This window comes from Rhinopithecus roxellana, chromosome 11 (genome assembly GCF_007565055.1).
Source record: "Rhinopithecus roxellana isolate Shanxi Qingling chromosome 11, ASM756505v1, whole genome shotgun sequence".
Classification (NCBI taxonomy): domain Eukaryota; kingdom Metazoa; phylum Chordata; class Mammalia; order Primates; family Cercopithecidae; genus Rhinopithecus; species Rhinopithecus roxellana.
This window is the reverse complement of record NC_044559.1, coordinates 140,548,601-140,574,528: the sequence shown is the minus strand read 5'-3', so window position 1 is coordinate 140,574,528 and position 25,928 is coordinate 140,548,601. Positions and strand designations below refer to the sequence as shown.

At 40.5% G+C, this 25,928-nt stretch overlaps 1 pseudogene; it reads left to right on the top strand.

Moving 5' to 3' along the window:
* The window catches only part of LOC104664333, a 161,183-nt pseudogene that overhangs the window by 114,270 nt on the left and 20,985 nt on the right, over nucleotides 1-25,928 (top strand).

Here is a 25,928-nt window from a genome sequence, read left to right as displayed (position 1 = left end):
AATAAAACAGATACAAGTTTCAAGGTTTAACAGCAGGGTCAACTCTTATGTTGATCCAAACAAAACCCTATCCATGGGACAACTGGGCCGGTGTCAATGTAAGCAATAATTCTATAGGTCCTTTTTGTTTAAAATCTGAACAATTAAATTTATATTATATGCTAAACATAAGGAAAATACATCTTATGTACTCGAGGCCAGAAGAGATAGAAGTAAAACCTACTACTAATAGCCTACGAGTGTCAAGTTTGGGAACACTATAAAAAATTACAAAAAAGTAATAAATGCATAAAAGTTACAGATTAACAAGTGCTATTTCAGAATTCTTCTAAATACTAAGTACATAAACTTACTAATATTTGCATTACCAACCACACAATAAGAACCTGACTTCTGACTATTCTGAGATAAGGTATAAATGTGTACCTTTATCTTAAATGGGAAAGTGTGTCATGTACCCACTTCAAGATTGGCGAAAGGGAAAACTGATTTGAAAAATTTTTGCTTGTCAAGTTCATTTACATGTTAAGAAAAGGTCAATACAATTTTTCCTTTTCAATGTAGAAAAGTAATACACAATACTATAGTTATAAATACTAAAACACAGGCAGTGACTTATGCCTGAAATTCCAGCACTTTGGGAGGCCAAGACAGGCAGATCACTTGAGGTCTGGAGTTCGACACAGACCTGGCCAACAGAGTGATACCCCATCTCTACCAAAAAATACAAAAACTAGCTAGATGTAGCGGCATGCACTTATGTAGTCTCAGCTACTCGGGAGGCTGAGGCAAGAGAATCCCTTCAACCTGAAAGGCGGAGGTTGCAGTAAGCCCAGATTGCACCACTGCACTCCAGCTTGGGCGACAGAGTGAGAATCTGTTTTTTTTTTTTTTTTTTTTTAAAGTCATGTTCACATAGAGTTAAGCTGCACAGCTCACTTTCTTAATCATCCTGTAATTCTGCCCACTCTATGCTATGCCCAGTCACTGATGCACTTGTTTGGTAGCTCCCTTAGAGCTTAGAACCTAGGTTTCATGTCCTGCTCTACAGCTATATAATTTAACAATTTTCCTCTTGAGTTTGTTGGATTCTAACCCTATATATAACAAATCTTATTAATAGTACTGAATCTTAAAGGAGGCTGTGATGTCTTTAGTCCCTAGAAATATTAAACAACCTATAAACAAACGACCATATGAGAGTAAACAACACAAATTTCTACATGCTTTAAAACACTGAGGCAATGTACTGAGAAACACACCTAAGAAACTGCAACCAATCTACTCTGGACAAAAATTTAGACACTGTCTCTTCAAAATAAGCTATCTGGTGGTACTTATGCATATTCTTACATATATCAACAGTATTTTACATGCCATAACCTTAAAAATAATTCTAAAAGTGTTAAAATTATAAGCCTTAATCCATTTCTGTGGGCGTGAAAAATGATACAATATATATTTGTTTCTTTAAAGTATTCAATAAAAATGCATAAACTTCTAGAGCAATCACTGAAAAAAGAGTTCATACTAAAGGTTGTAATACTAGGAAAGAGGGCTCAATACTGCAGGTTCTTAAAGGCAAAAGTTAATAAAGCCTTGCTTTTGGTTGTGAATCCTGGCCTTAAAACATTATTCACATGATCTCCCCTTCCTTTTCCTATTGTAAAGATGTGGTGACAAACCAGGTTTGCTCATGCAGATAATAATCTTGAAAATAGTGGCAGAGAAATAACATGAAGGGAATATAGTTTACTTAATGACCTCCTAAATTGGAACTTATCACCCCATGCCTCTTGCATATCTCCAGACTAATATATAAGAGATATGAAATGGCTGTTTGCTACCAGTATTTTATTTGACGCTTAATTTTTTTTTTATTCCTTGAATACCTACAATGCGTTAACAGGAACAGGAAAGCATAGCTATTCAAGTAACTAAATAATTATGCAAATCTCTAAGACACAGTAATGGACCAATTTAAGTACAACACACTGACAAGTAGTTTGTTTTTAACTCAGTTTTGGTTTGTTGTTAATGCCATTGCTTGGGAAAAAGCAAAGAAAAAGCAGGAGCAGGTGAAGGAGAAACAACAATAGGAACAAGAAATAGAAGCAGCAGCATAAGCAAGTAAAGAGGAACGAGATGATGATGATGATGAGAATAAAACAGACTGGAAGAAAGGAAAAAGAACAGGTGAGGGAACCAGAAGGCCTTTTATGATACCTTTTTTCCCTTCCTTGATTCATGAAAACTGAAAAAGTTCAAGACTTTTTTACAACAACAAAAAAAATCAAGCAAAAAGATACACAATCACCCCCTAAATTTTGTTAAGACTGAGATAATGCTCCATTCACGCCTGGCTCAGGTGCCAGCAGAAGGAAGGGACCCTCCAGATTCTACAGAAGAAGGAGGAGGACTCCTCCTCGCCCTGACGGCACCTCCACTGCTGCCACCGAGGCCCACGGCACAGCATCCACAGCTTCCTACCCATGCCAGGCCAGGTGGCCCCGCAGCGCTCCTACTCCCACTTCCCAGGACCCAGACTTGCGGCTGCTGCCACCACTAGGGCCAATGCCAATACAACCACCGCTGCTGTCACCCTCGACGCACCGGCGCTCCCTACAAGGCTCCTACCACCTGGCTACAGCCACAGCCACAGGCCTGCCCCCCAACCTGGCCACAGACGGCGGCCCTCCTACCTACTGCTCCAAAGCACCACCCACCGCAGCGAAGCCAGCCGCCACATCCCAGGCTCCAGGCTCCAGCCTCCACTTTCCAGCTTGTGGCAAGTTGTTCCTCCTTCTGGCACGGAGCAGCTGAGCCAACAAAGTCAGAAAAGCCTAGAACATGATGCAGCGAGTGGTAACGTTAGAATCTAACCTCGTCATAGCGGCCACTGGGTGGCAGTTACAAGTTTCAGTTAACTGGAGACTCCACAGTGGCCTGCTCCCCATCCACGGGAGCCGTTGGGCCAACCGGCGCTGCGGCTCCTGGGCGAGCAAGAACAGCAGAACTCAGACCCAGCGACCACCACCCCGCCTGCCCTGTCCCCCCTCCCCGCGCCCCACCCCCAATCCGAGTGCCAGTTTCCGTTCCTAACGCCTCCACCCAGAGGGCCCTGTCCCCCCATGACGCCTGCTATTCCGTGCCCAGGGATCCCAGGTTGTCTCAACACAGAGCAATAGGACGCAGACCCGGGAACCATGACGGTTGTCGAGGCCCCGCCATGCTCATGATTCCCATGGAAACGCTGTGCTCCCACCGGGCTAAATCACGAGCAGTAGGAGGTCTCCCTCCAGATTCTAGAGCCTGGCTCCTTCCTTGGAGGCCACAGCTGTGGCGGCCACCTTTGCCACCACCAGCAGTGCAGCCCCTGATCACGCCCCCTAACCCGCCGCTGGCAGTGTAGCCCTCGATAGTGTCCCAAACACCCCCACACTCCCAGGAAGTGTAACCACCGATAACGCCCCCAACCCGTCCTCGAGCACCCAATAGCGACCCCAACCCGCCCCCCCACCGGAAGAAATGACGCCTGGAACAGCACCCCAACCTGCCCTCCGTCCCCGGGCACCGCAGCCCTGGATAGCACCCCAACTCGCTCCCAGCTGCAGGCAGTGATGCCCGGAATAGCGCCGCCAGGCCGTGGGCAGTGCAGTTGAGGATACTCACCTACCGTGGCCGCCTTTCTACCACTCTGGCAGCTGTGCTGTCTCTGTTGCAGCCACCAGCCGCAGCGAGGCGAGCCGCTGTGCCACAGGCTCCGGCCTCCAGCTTGTGTCAGAGGAAACCACCTTCTCCTCCCGCTGTAGCACAGCACGGAGCCAGCTGCTCGTCCGCCATCTTACCGCTCCGGCCGCACTTAAGTCTCTGTTGTCGCCGCCGGTGTTCTGATTGGATGAAAGAAAACCTCTAGGCTTATTCTGATTGGACTTTACTATCATGTTCTGATTGGTTAGCCTAGGGCTTGCTCTCATCCAATCAGAACATGTAGTCCAGGAACCTTGGTATATAAAGCATGCTAAGCGGGAGTCGGGCAGTTCCAGGCTCTTTTGTTTCTGTCTGTTCTGCAGGTGTGTGCCCGTCTTACAAGTGGGGAAGGGGCTGGGCATGGTGACTCATGCCTGTAATCCCAGCACTTTGGAAGGCCAAGGTCGGTGGATCACGAGGTCAAGTTTGAGACCAGCCTGGCCAAGATGGTGAAACCCCGTCTCTGCTAAACATACAAAAATTAGCCGGGAGTGGTGCTCCTGTAGTCCCAGCTACTTGGGAGGCTGAAGCAGGAGAATCACTTAAACCCAGGAGGCGGAGGTTGCAGTGAGCCAAGATCGCGCCACTGCACTGTAGCCCAGGTAACAGAGCAAGAATCCATCTTGGAGAAGAAAAAAAAAGGAAGGGGGAAAGAGCGAGCCACCTGCTGCATGCTGGAGGCTGTAGCAGTGAGTGGCAGTGATGCAGCATGGCAGGAGCAGCAGGATCTGGATGATTTCCAGCTTCATCCATGTCCCTGCAAAGGACATGAACTCATTCTTTTTTATGGCTGCATAGTAGTCCATGGTGTATATGTGCCACATTTTCTTTATACACCAAGCAATAAGATTTATCATCTGGGAGGCCAGGTGCAGTGGCTCACGCCTGTAATCCCAGCACTTTGGGAAGCCAAGGCAGGCAGATAATGAGGTCAGGAGTTCAAGACCAGCCTTACCAACATGCTGAAACCCCATCTCTACTAAAAACCAAAAAAAAATTAGCCAGGAGTGGTGGCGCGTGCCTGTATTCCCAGCTACTCAGGAGGCTGAGGCAGGAGAATCACTTGAACCCGGTAGGTGGAGGTTGCAGTAAGCAGAGAATGAGCCACTGCACTCCAGCCTGGGAGACAGAGGGAGACTCCCATCTCATTAATTAATTAATTAATTAATTAAATTTATCATCTGGGGTATCAGGCGAGAGGACTAGCTAGGTTGGGTATATGGAATTAGAACTCATGAGTGAAGAAATTCAAAATTAAAGTTAAGAATATTATTGGTCTATATAGCATTTACAGAAAGGCCAAAGAGACAATATTCCAGACTATAGAGGTTAGAGAAAATCAAGTTATCTATCTTAAGAGCACACTTCCTTTTTTTTTTTTTTTTTTTTTTTGAGACAGAGTCTTGTTCTGTCACCCAGACTGGAGTGCAGTGGCGTGATCTAGGCTCACTGCAAGCTCCACCTCCCAGGTTCATGCCATTCTCCTGCCTCAGCCTCCTGAGTAGCTGGGACTACAGGGGCCTGCCACCACACCCGGCTAATTTTTTGTATTTTTAGTAGAGACGGGTTTCACTGTGTTAGCCAGGATGGTCTCAATCTCCTGACCTCGTGATCCACCCGCCTCGGCCTCGCAAAGTGCTGGGATTACAGGCATGAGCCACCACGCCAAGCCCAGCCTCCTTTTCTTTAAATTTTGGGATAACACAGAACTCAGCAAAACTTATTGTCTTCTCTATCTACTTGTTTATTTACTGAGAAAAAAATGTCAGCGTAATCACAGAAGCAACCTAATGAATAAACTACACCTTGATTATAAGAAAGAATGAAAATTGATTCATCCTTCTTGAATACAGAGTTTTAAAAATTCTTAAGAGAACTATGGCTTATTGAGTACATCACAATACTTTTCTGTTACAAAAACAAAGACAAATGACTGCTTTGGGGTTATTTCCCCCAAATAGCTTCCATTTGTTTCTCCATCTGGTACATTGCAAAACTTCTTTTAACTCCTAAGCCCTCAGGAGAATTTCACAGCCCCTTTGTAAATTCTGGAAGTTCAGGAAACTGCCAACACATGCTGACCATGCTAAGTCCCAGTCTCCTTGGAAAGGAGTCTTGATAGTAGTGGACTCTCCCTTGAGGAAGTCTCACATGGCAGGAAACCAAGCGACTGTAACACAGGGTCTAGTTGTACGGTGATCTGCCTCGCTCACTGTCCCTGGGGTTCATTTTCCTCAGCTGGGCAAACACAGAATTATGGCTTTCTTTGAACAGAGTTCTTTTGTATCATATGTACCTATGTTAGAGCCATTTGACTCCCTTCATTGTTGGTGGTCTCCAAGCATAAGAAGAATATTGTAGGTCAGGCATGGTGGCTCACGCCTGCAACCCCAGCTCTTTGGGAGGCCAAGGAGGAAGGATCACTTGAGGCCACGAGTTTGAGACCAGCCTGGACAACATAGGGAGACCTCATCTCTACAAAAATTTTTAAAAACTAGTTGTACATGGTGGTGCATGCATGTAGTCCGAGCTACTTGGGAGACCGGGGCAGGAGGATCGCCTGAGCCTGGGAGGTTGAGGCTGCAGTGAGCTATGATCACACCACTGCACTCCAGTCTGGGCAAGACAGTGAGCTCCTATCTCAAAACAACAACAACAACAACAACAGCCACAACAACAAAAACGTAAAAAGAATATTGTAGATAAATGGGAGAATGTGTTCTTAGAACTCACCCACTCGAAACTCGAGGACATCAAATTGACAGTCTTGGTGACTTTCTAGGTAAAAATCTTCAAAATGATTATAAATAGATGAATTTTCCTGATTTGGATTGCCGAGAGTCCATTCGCAGTTCAGGTTTGTCGAGTAATTCCTGACTCCATCATGGCCAGGAGAAGTAAAGTTTCCTTCAAGAGTGTTTGGAAGAGACCCACCATACACTAATAAAACAGAAGGCAACAAAGAAAGTAGTAGTAAGATTCAGGCCACAACAGAAGAGATAAACAATACAGGAATAGTAACTAAAACATCAACATTACTGCTTTGATTTGTTTTTCTAGATGCAGTCAGGATTATGGGTAAAAGGCATGCAAATTATGGAAGTTTCTGCAAGTTTATAAAGGAAAAAGGTGCAAAAATCAGTTCTCTATCTTCCTGTTGGTGTAGATTAGGTGGCTGGGGTTTGGCTCTGTATCAATATGTTAAAATATTGAGGCCTACTGTTCATTAATATTTAATTTAGAGGAATACCCAAATATAATGATGGCAGGTCCTAATGGCTTGATTAGCAATTCTCCACTTGATCTAATAATTTAATTTAAATCAAACAGATAATAGGACATTGACCTACCAATGAATTTGCCCCCTTTTAATAAAGGAACAGATGCTTCTTGTACCAATGAAATAACTTAGTGGGTTTTTTTTTAATATTCACTTCCACTTCTAAATTTTAAAACCCTTAGGTAATAGCACCAATCCAGGAAATAGGAGGATATTTATAATTAGAGACCATATCTTGCTTAATTTTGAAATATTCTATATCAAATCAAACCTCCCATTTATTTTCACTGGAAATACATGTGTGAATAGATGACCAGAAACAATAAAGCCTGTTCTATCCCCAGCAAAATTAATTTCTCTCCGAGACTAAGCTACCTTCTAGGAGGTAGATGCTCTCTTTCCTGCACCAAATAATTGACCAAGGACTACGGGACAGGTCACCAATCCTCATGGTAACAAGACTGAAACTGTGCTAGAAGTTCATCTAATGGCATTAAAAGTTTTAAATTCACCACAGCAGTTTCTTCCTGAAATCAGAAAGCTTTTTTCTGTCTGCAGTAAGTTTTTGATCTGCTTATATGTGTTTGTCTTATGTCAAATATTTCAAGTGAACTTTGATCACTAAAGGGAAAATGGATGGCTCTGCTGCCATTGGAAGTAGCTGGGGGGCATCTGCAATGCACCTGATCAAAATGGGGTACATTTACAACATCCCACATTATCTGCATCTTCACTGGAGGTATAAGAAGCAGTGAAGCCTCCATATGGCCTGGATCCATCCATGTGAAAAAAAATGACTTTCATTGTGTTTCCTGAAGCTTTAATCTCACTGCTTACATTCACACTACTACACAGTTTCTCTAGCTGGGGTGAATTACTTCTAATGCCATTGAATACCTTTTGGAAAGAGTTTAACCTTTAGACACACAATCCATCTTACTGCATATTTCCTAGGAGGTGATATTCCCAGCCCAGACCCACTTCCTTCTATGGGAACCCTGCCCTAAAATGAATGATCTAACAATGCAGGTTTCTATCCCAGTGCCACAAGCCACTATGTTACCCTGAACACATTTTGTGACCTCAGGATCATTTCACTAGAGTGAAAGTATTGCAGTAATGCCTTCCTGCCATGGGGTGATAGATTAAAAGCTGCTATACACTTTGGAACTAGAAGCTGAGCTCCCAATGTAAAGGAGATAAGCCATCATGCTTACAATGTGGTGTGCAGAGCTCACTGATGGGCGGTTTTTCTTAACAATGCATCAGGACTTTTGTTATTTGGAAAGGAAGCTTAAATGCTAGTTTCTGATGATTTGATGTATATAATGAAGCAGATATTTTTATATATTTTAATTTTTATTTGTTTATTTTTTGAGATGCAGTTTTGCTCTTGTTGCCCAGGCTGGAGTGCAATGGCATGATCTAGGCTCAGCTCACTGCAACCTCTGCCTCCCAGGTTCAAGCAATTCTCCTGCCTCACCCTCCCAAGTAGCTGGGATTACAGACATGCACTACTGTGCCCAGCTAATTTTGTATTTTTAGTAGAGATGGGGTTTCACCATGTTGGTCAGGCTGGTCTCGAACTCCTGACCTCAGGTGATCCACCTGCCTCGGCCTCCCAAACTGCTTGGATTACAGGTGTGAGCCACCATGCCCGGCAAGCAGATTTTTTTTAATACCTTGAAAAGTAATTTGAAAAATCCATCTCCATATGCAATTAAACCTAATAGTTCTTTCCTCGTTAGTTATAGATTCAAAGCTTCAATTTTCTTATTTGAATTTTTAAGAATGAATTATTATTGACTCCAAAATATTAAATAATAACTGTAGTCATTCACATAGTTACAATAATTGGCAAACTATTGTTCCAATGCTGTACAAAATAAAAAAATTTCAGATGAAATAACTAAACAATAATTCATTAAGTGATTAATATTCCAGTGTTTAAAAGGATTTGAATGACTCGAGATTAGAAATAATGACTCAGACTATGGCACTAAAAGTTATGCAGTAGGAGAATGCACTCCACAACAAAAGATGTCAGCTTTTCAAATTTACTATAATTAATTAAATTTCGCTCTCTGGGGCTTCTGGTCTAAAGTGTCTTCCGGCTCACTGGACCAGAAGAAGAGTTCGCTATCATTTACTGAGCAGACAAAAATGCCAGTCTTTGCTCATCATCTACTCAGCCTGTCTTATCCAATCAGCACAACACCCTCCCGGGCAGATAATAGTATCCCTGTTTTCCAGATTAAGATACCAGAATTCAGAAAGATGATGTAATTTGCTGAAGTTCAAATAACTAGCAATAATAGAACTGGGATTCAAACCATCCCTCTGATTCCAAACCATGAAGTTGTGTATAAAGAAACAGATGAGGACAAATATTTCTATAATGCTGAATACAGGAATGGGCATCACATTGCTAAAATCAAAAGGGATTAGAACCAACTATAAGGTTAACGGGACATGTTGGAAACCATGATCAATGGCTGTTATCCTGCCTCTGAGTCTGCCTTTGGCATAGAATCACAATGACTGAACATGTTATAGTCATCCATTTATCACAGAGTTCTGCTGTTAGAAGCAACCAGAATGCAATTCTCATCATTCTCCTCTAATCCCTTTTGTACTGAGAAACTACAATTCTCAGAATACAAATGAATAGGAAGTAGGCATGTGAGATTTAGGACAGGCTATAAAATTTGCTATAAGCAGGGACAAAATCAGATATAGGTCATGTTGTAGGACGCACCAGGTGGCAAAGCTTTTCATTTTCTCTGTCTGTAACAGAGTCAGATAGGCAGGTTAGTTTGGAGAAATTTTAGTCTCAGACCAGCTGGATAAGTCATTAGCCAGGAAGCAGTGCAATAAAAGTTAAAACTGCCTCCTCTGCACCGGCAGATCTTCTTTCTTCTTCACTCTTTTCTCTTTTTTTTTTCTTCTCCTTCTTCTTTTCTCTTTCTCCCTCTCCTTCTCAATCTCCTCCTCCTTCTCTTTCTCCTTCTTCTCCTTTTCTTCCTTTTCTCCTTCTCCTTCTTCTTTTTTTCTCATTCCCCTTCTCCCTCTGTCTCCTTCTCCCTCTCCTTCTCCTTCTTGTTCTTCTCCCCCTTCTCCTCCTCCTTCTCGTCCTCCTTCTCCTTCTTCTCCCCCTTTCATCTTTCTTCTCCCTCTTTTTGGCAAGTTCTCAATCAAATAGAGTGGGGGCAAAGGCCAACCCACATGCCCTTGTTTGGAGCAGAGTAAAGAGGAACCAAAATAAACATTGAACAGATAAAATATATTATAGAAAAAGGAATGTGGACATTATACTAAAGATTCAGAAAAAAAAATTAATTCTGAAAGTGATTCCTTGCTGGAGTTTTAACCTCCCCAAGAGAAAAGACCTGTGGATATGACATTTGTAGGTTTCCCTGCTTAAAGAGTCAGGGCACCCTCATGCATACAGAGATGCCAGTCATCCTTTCGGTAATTCATTCTTAAATATGAATGAACAGCCAAGGATCAGCAGACATTTAGGGAATTGACTAATGTAAAAGGTAGAGACCAATATGAGTAAACAGGAGATAGGAACATGAAGAAAACTGACCCCACATAAGCAACACAAAACTTCAAAATTACTATTAATATATTCATGTACATATTAATATAGTGAACATATAAAATATTTAAATACATATTTTTCAAAGAACAACGGTAAAATAAAGATAATTTCAGGTATATCATTTCTGAAAAAATGTATTGCCCTTGCCCTTGTCCTTGGGAAGCTACAGGAGGGTATGCCTCACCAAAAGAGGAAATTAATCAAGAAAGGGACTTGCATAGCATCACAAAGCCAGCTTTCCAGCCCAGGAGCAGAATGAAGGAACTTGCAAATCTGAAGACAAAGGGAAATTCTGAAATGACAGCTAGCATCAGGTTTGCAGCTGATGGACAAAGGCTGAAGGAAGGATATTACTGAGGAAAAGAAATGGAACTGATACGTTTTACTACAGAAGGTGAAGATGCACACCCAGGGTGGAAAGGGTGTGGAAGAATTAGTGATCAATGTGTAAAACCCAAGAAAATGTAAAGAGGACACAATTATTATTATTCCTTGGGAAAACAAAAGCAAGTGTTGCCATAGTACACTCCTTGGCTCAGTCATGAATGGTATTTACATGATCATGGTAATGTCAACTGAATGACAATTTAAGCAAAAGCTGTGACATATGTATTTTGGGAGACGTTTGGGAGAGTATATAAACTGTACATACCTCATGTGCATTTGTGGTGGCAGAGGGCTAATGCTCATCTTCCAGAGTAGGATGTGGATAGATAATGTCCAAAAAAAGCAAAGAGTAGTAGAATAGGAATATTATTTAGAAATAATGACATAAAATCCACCAGCAGTAGCTGCAAGAGTTATAAGTTGATAATTAAGGGATAGGGAGATGACAAGTAAGATCCGCTTTGGAATTTGTGGTTGTGGCTACAACTGTTATCTTTATTTGAGTTCTAAAACTATGCCTGTTCATATTCTCTTCATAAAACTATGTTCATAAAACTATGACTGCTCATAAAACTATGACTATGTTCATAAAACTATGACTGTTCATATTCTCTTTCCTAAAGGACTCTCTTTCCTAAAGGACTCTGCCTGTAAAATTCCTAATAACCATTATATTCAGTATGATTTAAACTATGAAAATAATTTCAAAGGTAGAAAACAACTGTTATTTATTTTTTGAACTCTCCAAATATTACTCAATAAGCATCCATTATATTTATAACCAGAAAAACAGACTAAAATTAGAATTCAAGTGGATTTATATCACATGATTACAAGTATATAAAATATGCTTTGCCAAGAAGAGGTGAGAAAATGCATCAAAATATGGTATAGTGGGAGTGGTTAGTATTTTTTCTACTTCATCTTTGTTTATATGTATTCAATCAATAATAGGAAACAAAGTTTCTTTATAATAAACAACCTTAGTCCGAAATTTCCTGGCTCTCAAACAAAAGAAAACATACTTGGTTTCTTATTTTCAAGATCTGAAAGTCAACAGTTCAGTCCTTCAGATATTAGAACTTGGAAATAAAATCTGAAGGTTGAATGAGATCATTTTAGGGCAATACAAAGTGGTCTTAAGATACAAATATATTTCATATTTTTGAAATTCACTACCCAACAGGAGACAATTAAACTGAAAGCAAAAGTGGCTTCTTATTAAAGGGATAATGATAGTACCTCTACTATCCATTCATTCAACAAGTATTTATCTCTATTATGTACAGGCACTGGGGATTCAGTGAATCCCCAGCAGTGAATGAAACTATAGCTTGACCTCAAGGAGCTTACATTCTAGTGGGGGAAGCAGACAATAAACTGATGAACAAATCAAAGTGATATATGGCAGCAGGTGTGAAGTGCTGTAAAACAACATGGCAAAGAAGGGTCAGGCCAGGGTGGGGTCTGTAATATAAGGTACTTACACCATATGGATTAAAAGGCATTCAAGCAGAGACCTGAACGAAGTGCGGGTGTGGAGCAGGCCGCCAGCTGAGCAGGGGCATTCCAGATGAAGGCAACAGCTGGACAGGGAGAATCTCAGCACATTCAAGGAACGGAACAGAGGCCAGGTGGCTGGACCCCAGCAAGCAGAGAAGAGGGGAGTTTGAGATAAGGCAGACAGGTAGAAGATGGAGGGGCAGCAGGTAATGTCAGGCAGGTGGGCCACAGGTGCAATTTGGGATTTTCCTCTGAGTGAGATGAGAAGCCATTAGAGGATTTTCAAAGGGAGCAACATGATCTGATTGAGGTTTAAAACCATCACACGCTGCTGTGTTGAGAATGTAGGGAGATGAGAATGGAGGCAGGGGGACCAGGTGGAACTTGCTAAAATAATCCAAGTGAACAGTGGGGGCAGTAGTAGTAGGGATAATAAGTAGTTTGATTGTGGACATATTTAAAGATACACCCAATGGGACTTGCTTATAGATGCCATATAGGGTGTGAGAGGAAGTTTTCCAAAATAGACATCAAGATTTTTGACCTTAGCAACCAGAAGTTTGGAATTATTTCCTGAGATAGTATATACTGCAGAAGGGGCAAGTTGGGCGGAGAAATGTACTAATATTAATTCAGTCTACCTATCTACAGACATATATGTATGTATAGCACTTCACAGTTAACAATCTATCTGTTATTCACACTCAGGGATCTCATTTGCTTTCTTTCACTGCAGGAAGCTGAGAGTGCTGAAGGCACATCTGAAACCACTGGAGGTTGGCGACATAGAGGTCAGGTAGCAGTGCTCTCCCACCAGGAGTCCCTCTGCACCCCCGGAGAGAGCAGCCATTATGCAGGATGACCCATCTGCTCAGAACTTTCGGTGGTGGCTTGTGCTGTGACTCTGGTCCCATTCACCTATGTGCTGCTGTAGGCTTAGCTTTCCACAGCCTCCACAGTTTTGCCATTTGTCATTATCACTCACTCTTAAAATTTATTCTATGACCCCAATGCATGGAGTGATAGCTGTTAGCCTCTTAAAACAACTTTTACAATTATTTTGACAGTTTCCCGTGTTTTGGTCTCCCAACAATACTTAGAATTTGTCTGAGTTATAGTTGCATAGATGGCAATTTTCCTGACCTAGTTTTCTGACTATGATTTATGGGTCAGTAAACTCCTTGAATGATGGAATATAACATCTCAGGCTGCAGGGAACACTTACTATCACATGCTCATCGTTGCAGGATGGGTGCGTGGCCAGCCTCAGGTTGTTAAACGTTAAGGTGATCTGCCTTCCCTCTGGGGTGGTGATTCTCCACTCGTAGATCCAGGCATGAGGATTTGGGTTCTGGTAGTTGGGAGAAGTAGATGCTCCAGCAGAGCCCTGAAGACCCCCACCACACTCTGATGTGGGGGAAAAAAGCTAAGAAAACTTCCAATCAAATCGAAATGTCTCCTTCCATCAGGGAAGCTCTCAAAATTCAGGTATTTAAAAATTATCCTTCTGGACAAAATTATTCTCCGTATTTATGTGGGTGAGGATTTTAGTGAACATATACATTTATTTCCTATCTCTATTAATATTTAACCCTGGATTCCATGGATGATAGTCCACAGACAGCAATTTAATTATCATCACGGCCAAAGAAATATGAGAGACCAATGAATACAATGAACTTAAGAATCAGGAAAAGCAGGTCGGGTGCAGTGGCTCACGCCTGTAATCCCAGCATTTTGGGAGCCCAAAACGGGCAGATCATGAGGTCAGGAGTTCGAAACCAGCCTTACCAACATGGTTAAACCCCGTCTCCACTAAAAATACAAAAATTAGCCGGGTGTAGTGGTGGACACCTGTAATCCCAGCTACTCAGGAGGCTGAGGCAGGAGAATCGCTTGAACCCGGGAGGAGGAGGTTGCAGTGAGCCAACCTCGCACCATTGCACTTCAGCCTGGGTGACAGAGCGAGACTCCATCTCAATAAAAAAGAATCAGAGAAATAAGCTAGGAGCGGTGGCTCATGCCTGTAACCCCAACACTTTGGGAGGCCAAGGCAAGACCCCATCTTTACAAAAAAAATCAAGAAAATCAGAAGGTTAATGTAAGTATCCAGTTTTTCCAAACAAGATCTTTATTTCATCTGAGTTTGTTGGATTTGCAGTAATGCAAATTCTGAGTAACTACAGGACTTTCTTAAGGCAAGCACTGCAGTATAACTCTCATCCTCTTTTTATATCTCTCATGATACTAGTTATTTTCCCTTATAGCATTGATCACAGCTGTAATTTTTCATTTATCACTGTGACTTTTTGATTAAGGTCCAAGAAGATAGGGATCATGTTTTGCTTTGTTTTTCAAACTGTTGTAACACCAGTGCCTAGCACAGTGTCTGTTCAATGCAGGTGCTCAATGTTGTTTTGAATGAATCAATGAAATCACCTTCCATGCTGGATTCAAATCACAGTCTGAATCCTGAGACAGTCAAAGAGTCATCTGTGATAAACCTGACCACGGCAGTATTGCTACAAGTGTCTATGCTGTCAGGAATGGTGTTTGCACAGCATCTGCCCAAGATGTCTTCTGTGAGAGACAAATAATTAAATATATATGTCCAGGTGATTGATTTCTTTTAACATCTATTCGAAGTGTCTTGTGTGTACAAAGAAAATAATAAAAAACAAGACCTTGCCCATGAAGAAACGTTGATCTCTGTCAAGAAAACAGGAAACCATGAATGAAAATTAACATATGCAAATATATGAAGAAGTGAAAAAAAATGCAACCAGTTAGGGGAAGGATATCTCGGGACAATGAGGAAGGCTTGCTCAATTGGTTGAAAAAGTTCTCTGAGATAACAGAGTGACAAATATCTGCCTTATGCTACTGCCAGAAGACATGCATGACCCTCTCTCTGCCTCAAACTATAGAACACCTCTCAAATAATGGCATGTGGCAATGGGATGTCTCAGCAGCAACAGGTTGCCTTCACACTACCATTGCTATCCCCAAGTGACCTCCAGGATAGGCTATATGACACCTGGGCTCTGGGCATCCATTGTTAATGGTAGAATTGAAGGAGAGAATAGCTGGTACTGCCCAAAGCTCATTAATCTGCACTTCTTTGCAGAGTATAGACATGCTTGTGCCTTTCTTGGAAGTGAAGAAACTTCAGAGGCTGAATAAGTACAGGTGAAAATCAACACCCCAAAGAGAGCAGATACATTTCACTAACCGGAAGTACGATAGTCCCAGATCTCCATGAAATCTTTTTCACAGCTAGAGGAATTCTGAAGGTTAAAATCTTCAAAAGAGATGGTGAGATAGTATCCAGAGAGCCCCTGGAGATGCCACTCACAGAATAAGTTGTCTCTATATGGAAGCGTTAGATGGCCAATGCTTTCAACAATACCATTTTGCCCTGCTACTCTTCCCCCACATTGAGAGAAAGAAAGAAAGAAAGAAAGAAAGAAAGAAAGAAAGAAAGAAAGAAAGAAAGAAAGAAAGAAAGAAAGAAAGAAAGAAAGAAAGAAAGAAAGAGGAAGGAAGGAAGGAAGGAGGGAAGGAAGGAAGGAAGGAAGGAAGGAAGGAAGGAAGGAAGGAAGGAAGGAAGGAAGGAAAGAAAGATAGATTTGAAAGATTCTATGTCAAATTTTGTTTTTTTCATTTCGCCAGCACATGTGAAAACTTTTAGGTGCCAAGTGACTATGAATTGAAGTTTTAAAAATTCTGAAAATGGTTAGTGCTTTCCTCATTATTTGAATTCTAGGGTTGATGTAAACAGAAGTGATACCACAAGTCCAATCCAATAATGGGAAACAAGATGACCACTAAATGGCATATTCTGTAATGTCACATTAATTCTTTTGGTACACTGTGTAAGAGTTATTAGTCGCAAGCAAGTTTTATCTCAAGAACAAACTGGTAGACTCATCTGACCTGCCTAGAACCCTGTGTTGATTCTAAAGACTGAACCCAAGCTCAGCTGGAAGGGGTACTGTGGGGACGCCTGCCATTTCTAGTTTTACTATCAACTAAACTGTTCACTACAGTAACTGATATCTCAGGGCCTTGAAAATTACTGTTCAATTATGTCTTATTAGCTGGATGTGATAGCTAATTGAATTACATGCAGCTTGACTTGGGATATAACATGATCTATGGTATAGTTAAATATTGTTACAACTAGGCTTTCTGAACTTTTGCTATATTAAATATTTATTTGGTTTGTGTCTAGACCTATTAGATACTAAGTTATATGCTATCATGACCATACTATAGTGCATCTTCAACAAGCAAAATTACTGCTCAATTTTTAAATAAGGAAATCAAAATCCTGAAAAGACATATCCAGTGACTGATTTGGCACTAGAGACTCAGAGAAAAAGAAAAGCCTAATTATTTTATATATGATGAGGAATTTAAAGACATGTTCTAAGTATAGTTATCTGGTTCTTAAACAGTTTTATTACTTAAAGTAATAAACATACTGTAGTTCTTCCTTTTCCTTAGCCGATACATTCCAAGTCCCCACAGTGAGTGCCTAAAACCTCGGATAGTACCAAACCCTATAAAGACATATAGACAATTTTTTTCTATATATATGTACCTATGATAAAGTTTACTTTATGTATTAAACATAGTAAGAGATTAACAACAATAGCTAATAATAAAATAGAACAATCATAACAGTATACTGTAAGAAAAGTTATGAAAATGTGGTCTCTCAAAATATCTTGGTGTACTGTACTCATCTATTTTTGGGGGCCTCTGTTTACCAAGGGCATTGAAACCATGGAACATGAAACCATGGATGAGAGAGAACTACTGAATTTCATAGTACGCAGAAGAAACAGGAGTTTGATTCAACTACACATATTTCTTCACAAATAAGTTAGAAAAAATATAAAATATTCAAGTTTACTAAGATTATATTTTAAAATAAAAATTTAAAGAGAAATTAAAGTTGATGACTGTGGTTTTAAACATTTGCACTCCTTACTTATTTCTAGCAAGGGACAGTATCCATGTACATAACCCGCTCTGCTGATGGGAGAGTGGCTGGTAGACTGTGTTTTCAGGCCTGAGTTATTAAGCATTTCCCTTTTCCCCTAGATTTCCTTGCAGTATGTGCTACTGAAAGAAATGAATTGCTCTGAGACATGACAGCTAAAAAATACTGACTTTGGGTAGGAAAAAAAATGAAAATGTAAGTGACATACTTAGGTGTTACTTCAATATCAAATTGATCTTCAAATTGCAGCCGTATGCATGTTTCCAGTGGAGTCGCTGAGATCCAAATGCAATCAGCGTGCAGGAGTTAATTATCAGGGTGGTTGGGAGAGGTCACATACCTAGCATAATCAGCTTCATGGATGTAGACAGCCCCACAGGCTGTCAGCAAACACAGTTAAATCAATCTACGCTCTGGTTAAGGAGATGCACTCAATGGACACAAATCATCTTTTAAAGTCAACTTCTCTGTAATTTGTCTCAATTTCCTTTCATCTGTTATGATCCTCATTTTCTTTTCCAGCAAACGAATTCTCAATTTGCTATCGAGGGAGCTACCAGGAGTGACATTTTTTAATTTGCCAGACCATCTATCTGTTCTCATTGGAAATTTCATTCTTTCTTAAAGCCAACCAAATGATTATGGCACATGGTGCATGGGGCAGAACATCACAGAAGCGTGAATAAATATCCACCACTTCAATAAGCATGTAAGTATGCTAGCAGTTACAGCTTCCCACTGAGTGTTCAGTGCAGCAGGATGATGCAGAGCTACGATCCTGGTGTATTCAAAAGACTAAGCAGATGTATCTTTGCACAACTCTGGAGGCATTCATTCATTACATCTCTTCAGGATTTAGATGCATTTGAGAAACAAGATCAATGGCATGAGACAATTTATTAGCCATGTTTTGCCAGATGATAAAGGAGCTTTTTAATACTTCTTTTCTAGAAAAACAAAGTATTATCAAAAAATACTTTTCTATTTTCAATAAATATTCTTTGGCATTTTCAACAAACAAACCAGACAGGAGTAAATGTACTTACAATGCCAATGAAATTAACCTGTCCAATCACTTAGCCACACAGATATTTGATCTGCTCAACTCTAGCAACATTTATGTCCACTGTCACTCATCCAGTTATAGTCACATCCTGAATTTTGTCAATACCTCTAACTCCCCCATCTCTGAAACTCTAAATTGCAAATCCCTTTGATGACCTCCAACTCCCTTGCTTCATGTCTTTCCTTCAGACTTCCCTTGCAAAATACCAACTCCGTAGTTGTGTTCGATTCAAGCCATTCATTCATGGAAACTGATGCCCCTGCAAATATATGTTCTTCCATCTCAACACCGCCAAGCAATTCACCCATTTCTTTTCATATAAACTGCAACAGCCATTTGGAACTTTATTCCCTAAACCCTTGACTTTCCCCACGTCCTCTTGGTTCTCAGCACACTACATTAGGTTCCATTTTACAAAGAAAAGTGAAACAATTACATGATAATCCCTTCCATTTGTTACCCTTCATTTGTTACTATCCTTAATAAATTCATCCACATCTTTACGCTCTATTTTACCCTCTGTATATTATCTTCCTGTATCTCTGGATCAAGTTCCCATCCTAGTTTCTCCTCTGGGATCTTACCCTATTTAATCTCTCTCTCTCTTTGTCCATCTCTCTCTTTCTCTCTTTTCACCCTTCTTTCTTCAATTCTATGAAAGCACTCATGTTCTCCCAAGTCACCTCACAGTTATATGCCCAAATAACTTTTTAAATTCTTATTTTATATCCACAGCTTTTAACACTGATCACATTGTCCTTCTTTACATTTTTGTCCATTGACTTCTGTGACACCAAGCTCTTCTCCTCCTTTTACTCCTTGCATCATTCTTCCTCTGGTTCTTGGGCGCCTCTCTCCAGGGCTTCCCTGACATTGCTGAAGGCCCTCAGGAATCTTCCTGTAGGCCTTTCATCTCACTCTAAATAATTCCCCAATTGCTGTTATACATCCTGATGACTTCAACTATAAGCAGTCTCTTAACAATTCCCATATTTACAGATTCAGTTTAGACCTCTGTTCTGCCCTACAGACTCCTGTTCCGACCACTTAGTGGGCATCTCCAGTGGAGGTAATTCAGAAGTTTCAAACTGAACATGTCTCAAATGAGCACTCTCATTTGCTCATCATCCAGAGTTCCATACCCGAGTCTGCTGACGACAGCGTCAGCCCCTCTTTCTATAGACACTCCGTATCCACCTTACTGCCTTATTTTTCTCCTTGATACCTTTCACCATATGACGTGTTACATATTTTACTTATTTATTGTCTGAGTCTTAACACTAGAATTAGGCTCCATGAGGACATGGATTTTGTTTGTTTACTGCTATATCCCTGGGACCTAATACAGTTCTTAATAAATGTCTGTGGGATGAATGGATCCACTCAGCCAAAATCCCAACAACTGCTTCTAAGGCTTCTCCCATCCCTTCCCTCCTGCCTCACATCCAGCTGACCTCCAAATTCACTCCATCCCATACTGATAATATCTTTGATATGCCCTCTCTCCTACTTTCTTACTGGCATTGCCTTAGTGCAGGGAGTAATATTTTTTCCTAAATTATTCTTTCATCTGGTCTCTCTCTCTTTAGTCTTCCCTGCTTCCAATGTTTTCAGTGTTGCAGCCACATTAGTGTTTTTAATCTGATCACACTGTTCAGGCTTTGGTGTAAAATCTTCCAATGCCTCCCACTACCTTTTGATGAACACGTAACTAACTTATGGTGGCATCCATGGCCCTGAGCACAGTGATTCCTGCCTGCTTCATCACTATTATGTTTACTTCTTTTGGACTCTATTCTAAAGCAGTAGTGAATTCTTTCAAATTATTGAATATGACTTATAGCACTGAGACTTTCTATGCACTCACACCTTTTTATCACTGATTGGCAAATCTCTTCATCTACTTCCTCTGGAGCCCTCTCTGATGTCCTGGGCTGAAGTAGGTGTTTCTGTTCTGTACATTTCTCTTTCTAGCACTGAGTATACCCATATATCATGTTCTTTTTTTTTTTTTTTTTTTTTTTTTTTTTTTTTTTTTTTTTTGAGACAAGGTCTTGCTCTGTCACCCAGGGTGGAGTGCAATGGTATGATCATGGCTCACTGCCGCCTCAACTGCCTGGGCTCAAGTGATCCTCCCAACCTACGCAACTTAGCTTACTGAGTAGCTGGGACCACAGAAGTGCGCCACCATGCCCAGCTACTTTAAAATTTTTTTGGTAGAGACGAGGTCTTTCTGTGCTGCACAGGTTGGTCTCAAACTCCTAAGCTTAAGTGATCCTCCTGCCTTGGCTTCCCAAAGTGCTGGGATTACAGGCATGAACCACTGTGCCCAGCCCTACATCGTTCTAATGGCACTCTTGCTTGTCTGTCTCCTGTACAACGCTGTGAACTCCTTGCCAGAACTTGGTAGTTTTCGTGATGTGAAACACTTTGTAAATGTTTGATTAATTAATTGATAGATGAGATTAATCAAGTGAGAATAAAAGGCACCTACCACAGGATCCTAGAAATCTCAATCAACCACAGCAAAAGAGTGTCTCTGGAGAAAAATGGTACAAAACTAGGTGATTCAATATCGAAAGACGTTCACAAAAGGACCTATATTAAAGGCTGAGAAATAGGAGTGGCATGGAAGTAGATAAGGTGGGAAGAGAGCCAGATAGATGTGGGAAGTAGAAGGTTGGCTATAGTTATGGAATATAGTTGAATTGGTAAGTAGAGAGAAATAAGAGTGATGCTGTTGCTTCAGGTTGCCAACAATAGGTTGTGAAGTCAAAAGACTTTTGTTTAAGTCTGATGTCAACTACAGTCATAATAACCTTCAAGAAAGACAGGGAGAAAGCAATGGCCATAACCATACTTGCATGAACAGTGAGTCCATAAAGAAACAGAAGAGGTGCAATGTCAAATATACCCTTAGTGTATCTCTCAGTGTATCTGAATTACCATTAAATGTTGACTTTAAAAATTTAAATCAAGACTGAGTCTATTGGCTGGGCACAGTGGCTCACTCCAGTAATCCCAGCACTTTGGGAGGCAGAGGCATGTGGCTCACCTGAGCTCAGGAGTTCAAGACTAGCCTGGGCAACATGGTGAAACCCCATCTCTACCAAAAATACAAAAATTAGCTGGGTGTGATGATACATACCGGTAATCCCAGCTTCTAGGGAGGCTGAGTAAGGAGAATCACTTGAGCCTGGGAGGCGGAGGTTGCAGTGAGCTGAGATCCCACCACTGCACTCTAGCCTGGGTGACAGAGCAAGACCTGTCTCAAGAAAGAAAAAAAGACTGAGTCTGCCATAAATAAAAATAGAAAAGTAGAGTTCTGTAGGATGGTCTGATGTCTACTCACTAGACTCAAGACACTGCTACTCTAGAAATGCTTTGGTACCAGGTGAAAACCTTCCCATTTGTGACTCAGCTGCAGAGCTCAGCATGGAGAGAGAGAGGGATGAGAAAGTCCCAGCCTAGAAACCCATAGTGCAGGTGCCCAGAGAGTTGCATTAAAGCTCCCTCCTTGTGCCAGAGCTCTGTGCACTGGAAAGTGACCAAAGCCCCTTCCCTGGTGTTTTGGACCTTACTCCAGCTATTTTATTATTTCTGTGCGTCAGTTCGTAAACACTCTTACTCGTTTATTTTACCAAAATGAAGAAATAATGTTGACTTTAAATCTCATACAATGTGCAATAAAACATATGATTTAATTGAGATATATATATATATTTTTTTAGGAACCTGGGATACAAGTCGTAGGATCATTTTGAAATCTGTATTATCTAACTTCTGGTGGGACAAAAGCAAAAATTTATCGTATTTTATTTATTTATTTATTTATTCAATTAAACATTACCAAAAAGTAAATGTCACCAAAGTCAAATCATTACAGTAGAACTAAATGCAATTATAATCAAGTGTAATTAAGTACAATCAATTAAGTAAAGATCTTAGATAACATATAATTCAATCAGTAATAACAATCAAACGATTATGTGCTCTTTTAAAAACAACATACACATTATTACAAAACAAGGCAAATGTAATTCTTATAATGTTTCTATAACTAGATTTAACTTACAATTAGACATCTTATAATGGAAAGGTCTAAGGAATTTCAGGGATCAAGAAGAATAGTTTATCTTATACTCATGGAAAATTTCACTTTGGTCACTAATTAGATATGTGGCCTTGAAAAAGTCCAAGCCTCATTTTACTTATCTTTAAAATGGAAACAATGATACTTTACTTGAAAAGTCACAATGAGATATTGAATGTATCAAACATAATAAGTACTTAAGAGTAGGCATTCTTATTAATTCTATTACTGTTAGTTCAGAAAAGAAAACTTTATATGTTTTTTCTCAAATCTATTTAATCAAAGATGACCAAGCAATTGCAGGAAAAGTAGATATAATTCTCAGTGAAAATACTTACCTAAACTCTTTACCTCATATTTGATCTTAAATCCTTGCCCTTCATTACTATAATCAGAAATTAACTGAACAAACATTTGATTATCCGTGGTGAAGAGAGTCGGTGAAGCACGGCTGCCACAAAAATGACCAATCCCTCCACAGGCTCCAAAGAGTAGAGAATATCAGGACCATTTCTTAGCAAGAAAGACAAATTAAAATCACATCAACTCCTTTACATTGCAAAAAAAGGAGTACGTAATTCTTATCCATTTATGTCCAGGAGAGAAAAACTATCACTTTGTTTTCTGAGTAAAGTCTATGGAAAACGTAATTAGAAAAGGTAGCAAGCAAGACCTACCACGAAGTAATCACCCTGGTGGCCAGAAGAATCTCCATTTGGAATCTGGAAAGGCTGTTCAAAATGAACAGCAATGGTCAGGCCACTTTGGACCAGGACGTGCCAAGAACAGTTGAGGTTGGATGGATAGGTCTCCGGATACTTGGGGGATGTGATGATCCCTTGTCTGCATGCAAATATTCACCGCAAGCCTTCCCACAAAGAAACAAAGGTAGGTTACTTAAATAGGATTGGCAACTGGATTTTAATGCTTTCTTAGTTTTCTTGGGGGGTTTTAAAAGTGTAGGCAATAAAAATGCTTGAAAATATAGCCAGAGCGTAGGAAAAGATCAGTATAACAAGTATGTATTGAGCACGTGCTGTTGGCTACTCAGTTTGAGGTGGTTGTTGAGATATGGGATATAGAGGTAGGTAATAAAGACAAATTACCTGTTTCATAAAGATTTCTTTATAGATGGGGAAGACATACAATAAACAAATACATAATATGTGAGATGGTGATAAATTCTATAAAGAAAAATGGATGGGAGGAGGGAGAAGGGTACTTTATTGAGAAAGCTAAGTTAGAAAAGCCACATCATTGGAGTAACATCTTAGCAGAGACATTAATGAAATAAAGAATCAATCCAGATGGTTATGTGGGAGAAAACATTCCAGTTCCGAAAACAGTTAGTGTAAAGGCTTGATGTGGTAGAGGTACATCATGGAAGTCAGAATGGACGAGGGAGAATGAGAGATTCCAAAGGTAGCATGTCTAGGTCATGCAGGAAACTGAAAAGACTTAGAATTCTGAATAAGAAGAAGAAGACAAAGGGTTTTGGGCATCAGAATGGCATGATCTCACTTATGTTTGAAAATATCACTCTATGTGTAGTCCTTAGACTGTAAGGAGTGGAGGGCAGGGAAGGGCAGCAGCAGAGTGTCCAATAAAAAGGGTACTGCCTGAGGCCAAGGAGAGATGATAGGCACAAGGGCTAGGCTGGTAGCAACAGAAATGGAGAGGCGTGGTTGCAATCTAGATACATTGTGAGGGTACAGCCAGAGTGATTTGTTGATGGTTAAGTGTGAGACAAACAGAAAAGTCAAAAATAACATCAAGATTTTTGACTTAAATAATAAGAAAAATGCACTTTCCATTTGCTAACATTGTGAGGAGTATAGAATTGGAGGCGGGGGTGACATGGAAAAGGGTGGGAATAAAGTGTTCAGTCTTCAAAGGTTAAATTTTTTTGTTATCAGTTATCTACCTATCTAATTGGGGTACAAGTGGTTTTTGGTTGCATGGATGAATTGCATACTGGTGAAGTCTGAGATTTTAGTGCACTTGTTACCTGACTAGTATACATTACACCCAATATGTAGTTTTTTATCCCTCATACCCCACCCATCCTCTCTGCTTATGAGTCTCTAAAGTCCATTATATCGCAGGTTTAATTTGAAATACATTCTAGACAACGAGCTGCCAAATACACACACACACACACACACACACATATACATATACACACACACACACACTCATAGATACACATACATATTTATGTATATTATATACGTATATACACACACACATATATATGTATACATATAAATCAATTACAATGGTTCTACCCTCACTATATACATACATACGTATACATGTATGTATGTATGTATAATGAGCTGCCATACATATTAATATATACATGATTAATTCTCCAGTCGTCAGGGACTAGAAGCTCATCAGCAAGGAAGGGTAGACAGCTCACACAGCTAGTTAAATTGCAGAGGTGAAAATTTATCTTAGGTCTAATTGCAAAGCCCATGCTCTTACGCCACTATGCAGCCTGCCTCTCTTGAGCGTGAGGAACACAATTTATCGTCAGTTGCTCCCTACTTTATAAAAGGTATATATAAGCATGCAGGAAATATTAGATTAATTTTTAATGTTAGATTGAGAATCTACTTTAAAATTATGTTTTTCAGTTAAAAACATGGGAGTCTTTCACTCCTCCATGGACCACTTTATTATCTTTCATTTAGTTTGGATTTAAGGCTATTACTGGACTTCACATGTCAAGTTTGAAAAGTCTCAATCATACTGCTCAAGATGGCATCCCATATATGGTGCCTGTTTTTCACTCATCAAGTTCATATTTCAAGAGCAACAAACTCTTTCTGCCAACCCTCAAATGGATGACTTTAACCAAGTGATTTATAGGATCAATGATGATGTTTTGCTCCTTCGATGAGTTATGGATATGAGCGGTGCTCTAGTTCCAGCCCTCAGCTAGGCTGAAAAGATGCTTTAAAGCTCTGTCTCATGCATTCCATGGACATACCTCCTCTGGAGTGACGATGCCCCACCCAGAGACCAGAAGCAGGACACTTTTGTACGACTTGGCTACAGTGCTTTGATTCAGGACTCAGCATTGACAGAAGGGGAGGCAGCCATCCAGAGCCTGGGCAGAGACCCATGTCCTCTGACTTGCATTGCGTCCTGGTGCCCAAAAATATTAGGAAGAGAGAAAGAGAGAGGAAATCAGACGAGATGGGATAACATGGGATTAAAAAA